We start from the raw sequence: 16897 nt of genomic DNA on the forward strand, positions 1-16897 counted from the left end.
CATAGACTAAAAATAAAGGGTTGAAGAAAGATACTCAATGCCAATGGAAACCAGAAGAGAGCAGGAATATGTATACATATATTAGAAAAATAGATTTCAAGACAAAACATGTAAGAAGAGACAAAGAAGGACATTACATAATGAAACATCCTGAAACATTATATGATTGTGGGTATATATGCACCCAACACAGGAGCACCCAGATATGTAAAGCAAATATTATTAGAGCCAAGGATAGACCCCAGTACAATAATAGCTGGAGAATTCAAAACCCAATTTTCAGCATTGGACAGATAATCCAGCAGAAACTCAACAACAAGAAAGAAAATTGGATTTAATCAGCACTATTGACCAAATGAACCTAATAGATATTTACAGAATATTTCATCCAACAGCTGCAGAATACACATTCTTCTCCACAGTAGATGAATCATTTATGACATGGTCACTTCTTCCTTACAGGCCAGTAGAGAGTGGTGTGGCATGTTTAAAGTGCTGAAAGAGAAAAAACATTTTATCCTAGAATAGTATAACTGGGAAAATAATCCTGCAAGTATGAAGGATAAATAAATATCTTCCCAAACAAATAATACCTGAGAGATTTTATGAAATGTAGACCTGTCATACAAGAAATGCCAAGACAGACCAAATGTTAGGCCAAAAAATAAGTATTAAACATTCCAAAACCTTTAAATAATACCAAGCATCTCCTCTGATCACAACAAAATAAAACTAGAATCAACAACAAGAAAAATGTTAGAAACTACACAGATACTTAGAAATTCAATGATATGCTCCTGAATGACCATGAGTCACTAAAAAAATTAAGAAGAAAATTTAAAAATTTCTTCAAATAAATGATAATGGAAACACAACATACCAAATCCTGTTGGATACAGTAAAAACAGTACAGGGAAATTTGGTCTTGGCTGTGAGTTTGTCATAAATGGCTCCTATTATTTTGAAGTATATTCCTTCAATACCTAGTTTATTGAGAGCTTTTAACATGAAGGGTGTTGAATTTTATCAAATGTCTTTTCAGCATCTATTGAGATAATCATGTGGTTTTTGTCTTTAGTTCTTTGTATGATGGATCACATTTATTTATTTGCATATGTTGAACCAACCTTGCATTCCAGAAATAAAGCCTACTTGATGATGGTGGATTAGCTTTTTTATGTGCTGCTGGATTTTATTTGCAAGTATTTTGTTGAGGATTTTTGCATCAATGTTTATCAAGGCTATTGACCTGAAGATCTCTTTTTTTGTTTTATCTCTGCCAGGTTCTGGTATCAGGATGATGCTGGCCTCATAGAATGAGTTGGTGAGGAGTTCCTCCTCCTCAATTTTTTGGAATAGTTCCTGTAGGAATAGTATCAGCTCTTCTTAGTACATCTGGTAGAATTTGACTATGAATCTGTCTGGTCCTGGGCTTTTTTTGGTTGGTAGGCCATTTTGTCACTAATTCAATTTCAGTGGTTATTATTGGTCTGTTTAGGAATTTGATGTCTTCCTGGTTGAGTCTTGGGAGGGTATATGTTCCAGGAATTTATTCCTTGTTTCTAGGTTTTCTAGTTTGTGTGCATAGAGGTATGCATAGTAGTTTCTGAAAGTTATTTGTATTTCAGTGGCATCAGTAATAACATTCCATTAATTATGTCTGATTGTGTTTATTTTTATTTTCTCTGTTTTCTTCCTTATTAGTCTAGCTAGTGGTCTATCTATCCTATTAATTTGTTCAAACAAAAAACTCCCAGATTTGTTGATCTTTTGAATGGTTTTTGTGTCTCCATCTCCTTCAATTCATCTCTGATTTTGGTTATTTCTTGTCTTCTGCTAGCTTGGGGGTTGGCTTACTCTTGGTTCTCTAGATCTTTTAGTTGTAATATTACATTGTAAACTAGAGGTCTTTCTAACTTTTTGATGTGTACACTTAGTGCCATAAGTTTATCTCTTAAGACTGCCTTGGTTGTTTTCCAGAGATTCTGATATTTATTATCTTTGTTCTCATTCGTTTCAGAGAACTTCTTGATTTCTGCCTTAATTTCATTATTTACTCAAAAATCATTCAGGAGCAGGTAATTCAATTATCATGTATTGCACGGTTTTGAGAGTTTTTTTAAGTTTTTATTTTTATTCTGCTATGGTCCAAGAGTGTGTTTGGTATGATTTTGGTTATTTTGTATTTGGTGGTGATTGTTTTATGTCTGATTATGTGGTTCATCTTAAAGTATGTGCCATGTGACAATTAGAAGAATGTATATTGTGCTGTTTTGGGGTGGAGAGTTGTGAAGATGTGTATCAGATCCATTTGGTCCAATGTTGAGTTCAGGTTCTGAATATCTTTGTTAATTTTCTGCCTTGATGATCTGTCTGATACTGTCAGTAGAGTGTTGAAGTCTCCTACTGTTTCTGTGTGGGAATCAAAGTCTTTTTGTAGGTCTCTAAGAACTTGATTTATGAACCTTCATGCTCTTGTGTTGAGTGCATATACACTTAGAATCGTTAGGCCTTCTTGTTGAATTAAACTCTTTACCATTATGTAATGCCCTTCTTTGTCTTTGTAAACATTTATTGGTTTAAAGTCTGTTTTGTCTAAAATCAGGATTGCAACCCCTGCTTTGTACTGATTTCCATGTGCTTGGTAGATTTTTCTCCACACCTTTATTTTAAGTCTATGTTGGGGGGGTGGTCATTGAATGTAAGATGGGTCTCATAAAAACTCCATATCCTTGGGTATTGCTTTTTTATCTAGCTTGACACTCTGTGCCTTTTAAATGGACCATTGAGCCTGTTTACATTCAAGATTTGTATTGACATGTGTGGATTTGATCCTGTCATTTTGTTGTTAGCTGGTTATTATGCCAGCATGTTTGTGTGTTTTTATTATAGTGTCACTGTTCTGTGTACTTAAGTGTGCTTTTGTATTGGATGAAAATGGTCTTTCCTTTCCATATTTAGTTATTCTTTCAAAATGTCTTGTAGGGCAGATATGGTGATAACAAACTCCCTCAGCATTTGCCTATCTGAGAAAAAAAATTATTTCTCCTTTGCTGAAGAAGCTTTGTTTGGCTGGTGATATGGTTTTGATCTGTGTCCCCACCCAAATCTCATGTTTGATTTTAATTCCCAATGTTGGAGCTAGGGCCTGGTGAGAGGTGATTGGATCATGGGGGTGGTTTCTAATGGTTTAGCACCATTTTATTGGACCATTGCTGTCCTTGTGATAGAGTTTTCATGCGATATGGTTATTTAAAAGTGTGTAGCACCTTCTCCCTCTCTCTTTTCCCCCTGCTCTGGCCATATAAGATGCTGCAGCAGGAGGAAGAGATTCACCTATCACCATGATCGTAAGTTTCCTGAGGCCTCCAAGAAGCTGTGCAGAAGCCATCATTCCTCCTGAACAGCCTGTGAAACCATGAGCCAATTAAATCTCTTTTCTTATAAATTAGCCAGTCTCAGGTATGTCTTTATAGCTATACAAGAACCAACTAATACAACTGGACATGACATTGTTGGTTGAAGATTTTTTTTCTCTTTAAGAATGTTGAATATAGGCCCCCAATTTCTTCTGGCTTAGAGTGTTTCTGCTGAGAGGTTCATGGTTAGCCTGATATGGTTCCTTTCCTAGGTGATGTGCCCTTTTAACATTCTTTTTTTCATTCCAACCTTGGAAAATCTGATGACTGTTTCTTGGGGATAATCTTCCTGTGTAAAATCTTGCAGGTGTTCTCTGTATTTTCTGAATTTGACTGTTGGCCTCTCTAGCAAGGTTGGGAAAGTTTTTATAGATAATATCCAGAAGTATGTTTTCCAAGTTGTTTACATTCTTCCTGTCCATTTCAGGGATGCCAATGATTCATAGATTTGGTCTTTTTATATAATTTCATTTTTTCTCATGGATTTTGTTTGTTCCTTCATTCTCTTTTTTTTTTTTTTTCTGACTGTCTTATTTCAGAGAGCCAGTCTTCACATTCTGACATTCTTTCCTCAGCTTGGTCTATTATGCTATTAATACTTGCAATTGCATTGTAAAATTCTTGTAGTGTAGTTTTCAGCTTTATCAGATCAGTTAGGGTCTATATTGTACTGGCTATTTTGTCTGTCAGCTCCTGTATAATTTTATTATGATTCTTAGTTTCCTTGGATTGGATTTTGCCATTCTAGTGAATCCTCATGATCTTGTTCCTATCCATATTCTGAATTCTATTTCTGTCATTTTAGCCAACTCATCTTGGTTAAGAACCCTTGTTGGAGAACTAGTCCCACTGTTTGGAGGACATAAGACACTCTGGCATTTGAGAGCCAGAGTTCATGCCTTGGTTCTTTCTCACCTCTGCATGTGGATGTTTCTTTAACTGCTGGGCTGGGTTTGTTTGTGGTTTTTGAGATGAAGTCTCACTCTGTCACGCAGGCTGGAGTGCATTGGCATGATCTTGGCTCAATGCAACTTCTGCCTCCCAGGTTCAAGCGATTCTCTTGCCTCAGCCTCCAGGGTAGCTGGGATTATAGGTATGTGCCACCATGCCTGGCTAATTTTTGTATTTTTTTTTTTTAGTAGAGATGGGGTTTCAACATGTTGGCTAGGCTGGTCTTGAACTCCTGACCTCAAGTAATCCACCTGCCTCAGCCTTCCAAAGTCCTGGGATTACAGGCATGCACCAACATGCCTGGCTAATATATATATATATATATATATATATATATATATATTTTTTTTTTTTTAGTAGAGTTGTGGTTTCACCATGTTGGCCAGGCTGGTCTCGAACTCCTGACCCCAAGTGATCCATCTGCCTTGGCCTCCCAAAATGCTGGCATTACAGGCATGAGCCACCACACCCAGCCAAACTACTGAGCTGTTTCTGATTGAAGTGGTCATGTAGGGGCAGAATGGTTTTCCTGGCGTCCCAAGTCAGGCAGCCCTGCCCAGTGAGGAGAATTGAGGACTGGAAACTGTGTGGAGAACAGTCTGACCACTTTTCCATGAGGTGGGTGCTCTTCTGGGTGTCCAGACAAGCCCTTGGGCCTGCACACTCTCCAGAGCCTGGAAACATCAAGGGCAAGAGCTGCAAGACAGCAAAGATGGCAACCCACCTCTCCCACTGGGAGTTCTGTCCCAGGGAATTACAGAAATGCTACTGGCTTGATAGTCCCAGGGGGTGGGTGAAGACCCAAGCCACAAAGATCCTCCCAGTGAGAAGATATGGGATTCGGGACCCTCATAACAAACAGTCTGGGCAGGTTTTTTGTAGGGCTGCTGCAGTATGCTGAGGATCTGCTCTAGTTCCTAGTCACCTGGGATTTTTCAGTACCTGAAGGTATCAACAATGAAGGCTGCAAAACAGCAAAGACTATAGCATGCCTCTCCATCCGGGAGCTCTGTCCCAGAGAGGTATGAACCTGTTGCCAGTCCAAACACACTGATGGGAGTGACTGGGGACCATGGTCAGGAGATCCCACCCCGTGAGGAGGAACGGGCCCAGGGACCTGCATTAAAAAGCAGTCTGGCTGCATTTTCATAGAGCAGCTGTGCTGTGTTGGTTGTCTACTTCAGCCCCCAGTCACCTTGGACCCTCCAAAGCTGAAAGGAAACTACTGATAAGGCTGCAAAACAGCAAAGATGGTGGCCTGCCCCTCCCTCTGGGAGTTCTGTCCCAGGGAGTTTTGGAACTACTGCTGGCTGGAAAACACCAGCAGGGGTAGCTCTAGACCTTGGTCAGAAGGTTCTGCCCAGTGAAGAGAAATGGGATCCAGGACCCAAGTGAAAAAGCAGTCTGGTTGCCTCTTCGTAGAAATGCTGCACTGTGCTAGGGGGCCACTCCAGTCCCTAGTCAGCTCAGACTCCCAGGAGCCTGAAGGCATCAATGGCTAAGGATGTAAAACAGCAAAGATGATGGCCTTTCCCTCCCTCTGGAAGCTCCTTCTCAGTGGGGTGTAACACTGCTACCCATGGCTGGCTGGAGTTCCAAGTCAGTGGGTCTTGTCCTTAGAGATGCCATGGAAGTGGGGCTGGCAGACCATCACTGCTCAGCCCCCTGGGTTCAGCACCTTTTTTATAAGTATGTATTCAGCCACTTTTGCTGGGAAGCCTGGGTATCTAAAGCTTCCAGGGCTTTGTACGTGCCTAAGCTGATGCTCTGCCACGACTCCATGCAGCTCTGCATGTCAGACTGAAGGCCCTGGTGGGGTGGGATGGCAACAGGATCACCTCACCCAAGGGTTGAAAGATTCATGGATGAAGCATGGGTCCCTGGGGTCACTCACTCACCACTTACCTGGGCAAGGGAGACTTCACTGGCTTTGTGTTGCTCCCAAGTGGGCAATTATTCAGCCTTGCTTTCTCTGTTCTCCATGGGTCGAGTTATTTTCTTAATTAATGCCAATGCATGTAACTGGGTGTTTCAGTTGAAGGTGCTGTATTTACTTGCACCTTTTATTTCTCTCCGTCAGAGTGGCACACACTAGGTGCTTCTAGTCAATTAATTTGGCCAGTAATTGGTCTTTTTAAAAAGATGAACAAAATTGACAAACCTTTAGCTATTCTAAGAAAAAACAGAGAGGAACTAATTAACTAAATAAATACAGAGATTAAAAAGAAGACATTACAACTCATATTGCAGGAATTCAAAAGATCATTAGTAACTACTATGAGCAAGTATATGCCAATAAATTGGAAAACCTAGAAAAAATAGATAAATTCCTGGACACCTACAACCTACAAAGATTGAACTGTGAAGAAATCCAAAAACTGAACAGACCAATAACAAATAACAAGATCAAAGCTGTAATAAAGAGTCTTTTGGTAAAGAAAATCCCAGAATCCAATGGCTTCAGTGCTGAATTCTACCAAATATTTAAGAAGAACTGACACCAATTCTACTCAAACTCTTCCAAAAAATAAAAAAGGAGGAAAGTTAAAAAGCTTCTGCACAGCAAAAGATATGATCAACAAAGTGAAGATACAGCCCATAGAATGGGAGGAAATCTTAGCAAACTATCCAACTGACCAAAATATAGAAGGAGCTCAAACCAGTCTATAGGAAAAGAAATTCAATAATCCAATCAAAAATGGGGGAAAATTTGAATAGACATCTCTCAAAAGAAGACACACAAATGGCAAACAAAGCATAAGAAAAGATGCTTAACATCATTAATCATCAGAAAAATGCAAATCAAAACTACCATGAAACATCATCTCAACCCAGATAAAATGGTTTATATCCAAAAGACAGGCAATAACAAATGCTGGTGAGAATGTGGAGAAAACGTAATCCTCATATACTGGTGGAGGGGAGTAAATTAGTACAACCACTACAGAGAATAGTTTGGAAGTTCCTCAAACATCTAAAAATGAGCTACCATATGATCCAGCAATCCCACTGCTTAGTAAATACCCAAAAGAAAGTAAATCAGTATATTGAAGAGATATCTTTACTCTTACGATTGTTGCAGCACTGTTTACAATAGCTAAGTTTTGGAAGAAACCTAAGTGTCTGTTGACATATGAATAGATAAAGAAAATGTGGAACAGACACACAATGGAGTACTATTTAGCCATAAAAAGAATGAGATCCAGTCATTTGCAACAACATGAATGGAAATGGAGATCATCATGTTCAGTGAAATAATCCAGGCATGGAAAGACAAACATTGCATGTTCTCATTATTTGTGTGATCTAAGAATTAAAAGAATAAAACTCATGGACATAAAGAGTAGAACGATAATTACCAGAGGCTGGAAAGGGTAGTGGGGTCCTTGGGTGGGGGACAGAGGAGTGAGGATGGTTAATCAGTACAAAAAAATAGTAAAAATGAATAAGACCTATTATTTGGTAGCATAATAGAGTGACTACAGTAAATAATAATTGTACATTTGAACACAGTTTAGAGTCCAATTGGATTGTTTATAATTCAAAAAATAAATGTTTGAGGGGATGAGCACCCCATTCTCCATGATGTGCTTATTTCACATTGCATGCCTGCATCAAAATATCTCAGTTACCCCATAAATATATACACCTACTATATACGGTACACACAAAAACTAAAAATTAAAATTAAAAAAAGAAAAACTGAAGGTATCACATTACCTGACTTCAAATTATACTACAGAGCTATAGAAATCAAAACAGCATAATACTGGCATAAAAACACACACACAGGTGAACAGAACAGAGAACCCAGAAACAAATCTACACACCTACAGTGAACTCATTTTTGACAAATGTGCCAAAAACATACACTGAGGAAAAGAGAGATTCTTTAATTAATGGTGTTGGGATAACTGAATATCCATAGGCAAGAGAATGAAACTATGAGCCTACCTCTCACCATATATAAAAATCAAAATAAGCTGGATTAAAGACTTAAATCTAAGACCCCAAACTGTGAGGAAACATTGGGGAAACTCTCTAGGACATTGATCTGGGCAAAAATTTCTTGAGCAATAATTCTCAAGCACAGGCAACCAAGGCAAAAATGGACAAATGGAATCAGAAGATATTGAAAAGTTTCTGCACAGCAAAGAGCACAATCAACAAATTGAAGAGACAACCCACAGAATGGGAGAAAATATTTGCAAACTATCCATCTGACAAAGAATTAATAACCAGAATATATAGGAGCTCAGACAACCCTCAAGAAAAAAAATCTAATAGTCCAATTAAGAAATGGTCAAAAAATCTGAACAGACAGTTCTCAAAAGAAGACCTACACATGGCAAACAGGCATATGAAAAGGTGCTCAACATCATTGATAGTAGAGAAATGCAAATCAAACCTACAATAAGATATCTCACTCCAGTTAAAATGCCTTATATCTGAAAGACAGGCAATAACAAATGCTGATGAGAATATTCAGAAAGGATAACACTCATACAGTATTGGCAGCAATGTAAATTAGTACAGCTACTATGAAGAATGGTTTAGGGATTTCTCAAAAAACTAAAAATAGGGCTACTATATGATACAGCAATCCCACTGCTGAGCATATAATCAGGAGAAAGGAAATTAGTATACCAAAGAGGTATCCACACTCCCATGTTTGTTGCAGCACTCTTCACAATAGCTAAGATTTGAAAATAACCCAAGTGTCCATCAATAGATGAATGGATAAGGAAAATGTGGCACTTATACACAATGGAGTACTATTCAACCATAAAATGAATGAGGACCTGTCATTTGCAAGAACATGGATGGAACTGGTGGTTATTGTTAAATGAAATAAAGCTGGCACAGAAAGACAAATGTCACATGTTCTCACTTATTTGTGGGATCTAAAAATCAAAACAATTAAACTCATGGAGATAGAGAGTAGAAGGATGGCTACCAGACTGAGAAGGGTAGTGGCAGGGAGAAGGTGGAAATGGTTAATGGGTACAGAAAAAAATAATTAGAAAGATTGAATAAGACCTAGTATTTACTAGCACAACAGTCACCTGACTTAAATTATTATAGTCAAAATAATTTAATTTTACATTTTTAAATAACTAAAAGAGTATAATTTATTGTTTGTAACACAAAGGATAAGTGCTTGAGGGGATGGATATCTCATTTTCCATGATGAGATTATTATGTATCACATACCTGTATCAAAATATCTCATGTACCTCATAAATATATACACCTATTATGTACCCACAAAAATTAAAAATAACAAAATAAACTTAAATCCTTTCTGAGACTTCTCCTGAACCCATCATGTACAAACAATTCTAACAAATTTCCTCTCTCCCACCACATATTTATTCTCTACCTCAGTATTTGCTTATGTTTATAGCACTTCAAATTTTGTACATATGTTTAATTTATTCATTTGTTTACTTGCATATTCTCTCTTTTCCCTACTAGACTATAAACTCAACAAGGACAGAGATATTTTCCCACTCACAAACATACACTCAACTTCTGACATATTTCTGTCATATTCTAGGCTGACAACTAATGCTTCTCAAGGGATTGAATCAATCTATCAGTTCAAATGTCATCATTGCTCATCTACCCAGGTGAGAGATAGAACTTGTAGTCTAAGGATCCTTCCTATTCTCACATGCTATGACACTGTAATTTTGTTATTACATTCCATTAAATTTTCTAGGCTCTTTGGTGTGAATTTATTTAATTATGTTTATTCCAAAAGGAATTGACCCAAGAATTGTGATTGCAGACATATACCACTGGGTAGGTAGCCAGAGCTTCCCTGCTGTTAGATATCAACTCTCAAGCTAGAGCTTATATTCCTTACTCTCTATTGTAAAACCAAGAAGAAAAACAGCAGAAAAGATCATTACCTACTATTTTTTCAGCCACGTGCTGGCCATATTCACATCCAGAATTTCACTTGATCTCCCCAAATGTTTTTCATTCTTCACTGGAAGGGAGATTTTTCTCTAATGTTCCCCAATTGGCTAATTATGCTCTGGATAGAGCCCCATTCAGAAATGTATGAATCCAGTCTTTTCTCTTTCCAGGGAAAAGACATGGGGAAGAAAATTTTTTTCATATTTATTCTTCATGGAGATAGATGGCTGGATGCTGACTTATTCCAGCAGTCTGCCCCGCTACACCTGGTCAAAGTAAAGCTGTGGCAGCACTTTGGAGTTTATGAAGTACTTTTACCTGTGGTTCTTGTCACAGCCCAGTGAGATAGATGAGCTGAGCCTTATCAATCATCCCTGTTTCTTAAGTTGAAGGAACTGAGGACCAGGAACCATAAGGGATTCCAACAAGCAGTAATGATAACTACCTTTTATTAGTTATGTATTTTTCTAGACACTTTGTGTACATTACCTCACTTGAGCCTCACAACAACCCTAGAAAGTGAGTATTACTAGACTCTTCATTGCACAGATATTAAAACTGAGGCTCTGAGAAACTTGCCAAAGCTCGCACAGCTACTAAGCTACTAAGCCAGGACACCATGGTGTGTCTAATTATAATCCCATGCTCTTAAAATCACTCTACAATAAGAAAGGTTAAGATTGGAATTCAGACATCCATCCTGCCAAATCATTGTTCAGCCTTTCCTTTTATACTAGATGGCCACTCTGCCCCAACTCTGGGAGGACGAGTAGGACAAGGTCCTGCCATCATTGCTTTCCCAGTCAGTGTTGCCCTCCACTCTCTACTATGGGGAGTGAACTCCTCTTTACATTGTTGCCAATTGCTTGTTTCATTGCTGGGAGTGTAAAATGTTTTACAATTATGAGCCTTTGATGATAGACTTCTAAACGGCCTATCTGAGGGAGAGGTGTGGGGAAGCTGGTAACCATAAGGGGGAAGTAAGATCATGCAGGAACATTCACTGGAATAGGCAGGTAGTGGCCCTCATATGAGAGAGGCAAGAGCCTAACAACTCTGAAGCAGATATACAGAGTATAAGGAAGAGGCTGAAAATTCAGCTTAGATGCTGTGCTTTAAAATCAGGTCATCTGAGCCCAGGCTGACTAGGGACCTCACAGGGACGTCGTGGCTGGGTAAAATAATAAAAATAAAATAAGATCAGCTCATCTTACCAAGGAAAAGAAAAAAACAAGGCCAACCCATCCATAAAACTATCAATAAAATGAAACTTGGACACTACTGTGATCCCATTCAAGGCCATTATTTTGCCCTCTTATTTTATTTTTGCCATCTTTGCTTGTGACTCCCTTATAGAGCCTATCTGGCCTATAATTTTTTGTCTTTTCCTCTCATCACTGGCTTGTGCTCATTCATTGGATTTCATGATAGAATATGTCTTCCCACATGTATGCTTGAGGTAATGGATATCTCAATTATCCTGTAATGATTTGATCATTGCACATTGTATGCACATATCAAAAATATCACACGCACCCCATAAATATGTACAATTATTGTGTATCAATTAAAAAATCAAGAATATATCTTTCCAGGTTTGACTGCTGGCCTTTCTCAGACGAATGTTGTGCTTGCTTTTCTGTGGCTTTTCTCCTTGAAGCTGTAGTAGCATGCTAGGCAAACCAGCTCTTCTCTAGGGACTCCAGACCAATATTTGGAGCTTTCCATGGAGGATGTCTTGGTTACAAAGTTAGAAAGGGCAAACCCATCAGCTGCAATCAGCAGGTGAAGGAGTCCAGTTTCACAGGGGGACAGCAGAGCCTTAATACGAAGGAGTTAATGTATATCAGGCAAATGGAGATCCCCCTAAAGATCTGGCCCCAGACACAAAATCAGGTTTCTGGGAAATGAAGCCTTTTAGGCCCTCCAGAGGAAGAGCAGCAGGAGCTGGATGCCCAGTCAGTAATGGTCATCCACCAAGATCCCAAGTGAGAGAAATATCTCTCTTGAGGGTGAGGGTAGTCTTGGGTCATAGCAGTTGCAGGACAAGAGGGTAGCACAAGCCTCAAACAAAGGGGACTGACTAGTAATTGGGGCTAATTTCCAAAGACCTAGCACAACAGCCTGCATGAATCTACCTTGCGTTGAATTCTGGACATCTTTGGCACCACTACTATCCAATATTTCCATCTTGAGGCAAAGAATGAGAATTGGGACCAGATGCCTTGTAAGCTGTGAGTCAGCCAGGCCATGCAGCAGCTAGATTGAATTTAAAATTATGTTCTCTGTTAACACCACTCTGCTTTTGTGATTGCTTCCTCTTCCTTTAATTTCCTCATAAATGTTTCTTTTGGAAAATTTCAACCCTGCCATAGCTGAGCTAAGGGGAAAGGGATTTGGACAGATTTCAACTGACCAAAGAGAGGGATGAGACCAGATGTTCAGCATCTTGGAAAGAACTAGTGAACTTGGGCACAGAAAGAAGTGTAAATCCAAGAGAGGTAAAATTGTGAACATCAATTCCATCCTGTCCAGGGTTTTCCCTCCCAACACTCCTTAGTAGTTGGCTATATGACTCTCTTCCTGAGCCCGATGATCCACATACACCTTATGTGTCCTACTTGGAGGTGGGGCTGTCAGAACCACTAAGAATAAAAGATGACCTCAATGTTAGTCTCTCAAAATGCATAGGGTCTCAAATATCAGAATTGGAAGGCTTCCATAGAGATCAATTAATTTAGTGGTTCTCAGCCCTGATTTAACAGCAGAATCGCCTGGGGGTTGGGAGGGAGGTAGTAAACCTTTACAAAAATACGAGTCCCCTTGGCCTTATCTGCAGAGATTCATATTTAATTGCTTATGGGTAGGCCCAGGCATCAGTAGTTTTAAAATCTCCCCAGAAAATTCTAACATGCAGCCAGGGTTGAGAAGCATGGTTTTAATCCAAACTTTTCATTGTATAGATGGGGAAAATGAGGTTCACAGAGCAGAAAGAAGTGTTCCAGGTGTCATAACAGGTCAGTGAAATAATCTAGAATATGAGCCTTCTGATTTCTAATCTCATATTCTTTCTAGTGCTCCACACTGTTTCTCAAGGTAGAAAGCTAGGATGGTTCTGAGTTCCCTCTAAACATCAAACATATCTACTTCTGTGTGGCATAAAGTCTACCATTACCATTTCACTTAACCATCTTCATACACATTCTATATAACCCTTGACTAAGAAAACTGTTAAAAAGATATTAAATGTAAGGGTTGCTTCTTATGTAAAGTGAAATACCATTGTGTCTCGCCACTCCAAAGCCAAAAAATCCTTAACATCAGCTCATGAAAAACATCTTTAATGGGATAATTCTGGACATTTATATCTGCTTTTTATGAGTATTTTCCTCAGTAATTGAATATGGCTGCAGAGTATACTTATTAGTAAATCTGATTTAATTAACAATCCCACACTATTATAAACACAGGTGGTTTCCAGTTGTTTTGCTATTACATACAGTACTTCAATGAACAACTAGCAGTTAAATGTTGGCTGACATATATGATAATTCCTTCTGGAAGTATAAAAGCAAACTATAATAATACAAATGATAATATATTTTTAAGCTCCAACTTATCCTTCAGAATGAATGTGCTGATTTATACTATCATGGAGTGTATGTAGAAATGACCAATTCATATTCTGCCCAATACTGTACTATCAAAGAGAAAAATGGTACCTTTAAACTTAGTGGGTTTAAAATATTTTTGTTGTTTTTATTTTTCCATACTTTGTTGGGGTACAGGTAGTGTTTGGTTACATTAGTAAGTTCTTTTTCTCTTTTTCTTTCTTTCTTTTTTTTTTTTTTTTAGATGCAGTCTCAGTCTGTCACCCAGGCTGGAGTGCAATGGCGTCGTCTCAGCTCACTGCAACCTCCGCCTCCCGGGTCCAAGCAATTCTCCCACCTCAGCCTCCCGAGTAGCTGGGACTACAGGTGTGTGCCACCACACTTGGCTAATTTTTGTATTTTTAGTAGAGATGGGGTTTCACTATGTTGGCCAGGCTGGTCTCGAACTCCTGATGTCGTGATCCACCTACCTTGGCTTCCCAAAGTGCTGGGATTACAGGTGTGAGCCATTGCCCAGCAGAGTAAGTTCTTTAGTGGTGACTTGTGAGATTTTGGTCCACCCATCACCTGAGCAGTATACACTGCACCCTGTTTGTAGTCTTTTGTCCCTTGCCCCACTTCCAACCTTCCCCTCGAGTCCCCAAAGTCCATTTTGTCATTCTTATGCCTTTGCATCCTCATCGCTTACCTCCCACATATCAGTGTGAACATACGATGTTTGGTTTTCCATTCCAGAGTTACTTCACTTAGAATAATCGTCTCCAATCTCACTTCACTTAGAATAATCGTCTCCAATCTCATCCAGGATGTTGTGAATGCCGTTAATTCAATGCTATTTATGGCTGAGTAGTATTCCATCATATAAAAATATATATATATATATATATATATATATATATATATATATATATACACACACACACAGTAGTATTCCATCATCTATACATACCACAGTTTCTTTATCCACTTGTTGAGTGATGGGCATTTGGGTTGCTTCCATGATTTTGTAATTGCAAATTCTGCTGCTATAAACATGGATGTGCAAGTATCTTTTTTGTATAATGACTTCTTTTCCTCTGGGTAGATACCCAGTAGTGGGACTGCTGGATCAAATAGTAGTTTTACTTTTAGTTCTTTAAGGACTCTCCACACTGTCTTCCAAAGTGGCGGAATTAGTTTACATTCCCACCAGCAGTGTAGAAGTGTTCCTTGATCACTGCATCCACACCAACATCTACTGTATTTTTCATTTTTTGATTACAGCCATTCTTGCAGGAGTAAGGTGGTATTGCATTGTGGTTTTGATTTGTATTTCCCTGATCGTTAGTGATGTTGAGCATTTTTTCATGTTTGTTGGCCATTTTATATTCTCTTTTGAGAATTGTCTATTCATGTCCTTAGCCCACTTTTTGATGGGATTGTTCCTTTTTTTTCTTACTGATTTGTTTGAGTTCGTTGTAGATTCTGGATATTAGTCCTTTGTCAGATGTATAAATTGTGAAGGTTTTCTACCACTCTGTGAGCTGTCTGTTTGCTCTGCTGACTGTTCCTTTTGCCATGTAAAAGCTCTTTAGTTTAATTAATTCACAGCTCTTTATCTTTGTTTTTATTGCATCTGCTTTTGGGTTCTTGGTCATGAAATCCTTGCCTGAGCCAATGTCCAGAAGGGTTTTTCAGTGTTATCTTCTAGAATTTTTATAGTTTCAGGTCTTAGATTTTAAGAACTTGACCCATCTTGAGTTGATTTTTGTATAAGATGAGATACGAGGATCCAGTTTCATTCTCCTACATGTGGCTAGCCAATTATCCCAGCACTATTTGTTGAAAAGGATGTCCTTTCCCCATTTTATATTTTTGTTTGCTTTGTCAAACATCAGCTGGCTGTAAGTATTTGGGTTTATTCCCAAGTTCTCTGTTCTGTTCCATTGGTCTATGTGCCTATTTTTATACCTATACCATGCTGTTTTGGTGACTATGGCCTTATAGTATAGTTTCAAATCAGGTAGTGTGATGCCTCCAGATTTGTTCTTTTTGCTTAGTCTCGTGTTGGCTCTGTGGGCTCTTTTTTGGTTCCATGTGAATTTTAGAATTGTTTTTCCTAATTCTGTGAAGAATGATGGTGGTATTTTGATAGGGATTGCATTGAATTTGTAGATTGCTTTTGGCAGTATGGTCATTTTCACAATATTGATTCTACCCATCCATGAACATGGGATATGTTTCCATTTGTTTGTGTCATCTATGATTCCTTTCAGCAGTGTTTTGTAGTTTTCCTTGTAGAGATATTTTGCCTCCTTGGTTAGGTATATTCCTACATATTTTATTTTTCTTTTTTTGCAGCTATTTTAAAAGGAGTTGAGATCTTGACTTGATTCTCAGCTTGGTTGCTATTGGTGTATAGAAGAGCTACTGATTTGTGTACATTAATCTTGTATCTGGGTCAGGCATGGTGGCTCACACCTGTAGTCCCAGCTTTGGGAAGCTGAGGTGGGAGGATCACTTGAGGTAAGGAGTTTGAGACCAGCCTGGCCAACAGGGCAATACCCCATCTCTACTAAAAATACAGAAATTAGCTGGACATGATGGTGGGCTCCTGTAATCCCAGCTACTTGGGAGGCTGAGGCAGAAGAATTGCTTGAACCCAGGAGGCAGAGGTTGCAGTGAGCCGAGCTTGTGCCACTGCACTCCAGCCTGGGCGACAGAGCAAGGCTCCATGTCAAAAAAAAAACAAAACAAAACAAAACAAAAAAAAAAAACCTTGTATCTGAAAACTTTGCTGAATTCTTTTATCAGTTCTAGGAGCTTTCCGGAGGAGTCTTTAGGGTTTTTGAGGTAAACAATCATATCATCAGCAAACACTGACAGTTGACTTCCTCTTTACTGGTTTGGATGACCTTTATTTCTTTCTCTTGTCTGATTGCTCTGTCTAGGACTTCCAGTACTATGTTGAAGGGGAGTGGTGAAAGTGGGCATCCTTGTCTTTTTCCA

At 38.7% G+C, this 16897-nt stretch overlaps 1 long non-coding RNA gene across 1 annotated transcript; it reads left to right on the forward strand.

Moving 5' to 3' along the window:
• Positions 1-9644: 9644 nt before the first annotated feature.
• On the forward strand, positions 9645-14442 carry LOC107971020 (uncharacterized). Its single transcript, XR_001713952.3, has 4 exons — positions 9645-10003; positions 10138-10178; positions 13262-13315; positions 14154-14442. It is a non-coding gene; the product is annotated as an uncharacterized LOC107971020 (long non-coding RNA).
• Positions 14443-16897: the final 2455 nt, after the last annotated feature.

This window comes from Pan troglodytes, chromosome X (genome assembly GCF_028858775.2).
Source record: "Pan troglodytes isolate AG18354 chromosome X, NHGRI_mPanTro3-v2.0_pri, whole genome shotgun sequence".
Classification (NCBI taxonomy): domain Eukaryota; kingdom Metazoa; phylum Chordata; class Mammalia; order Primates; family Hominidae; genus Pan; species Pan troglodytes.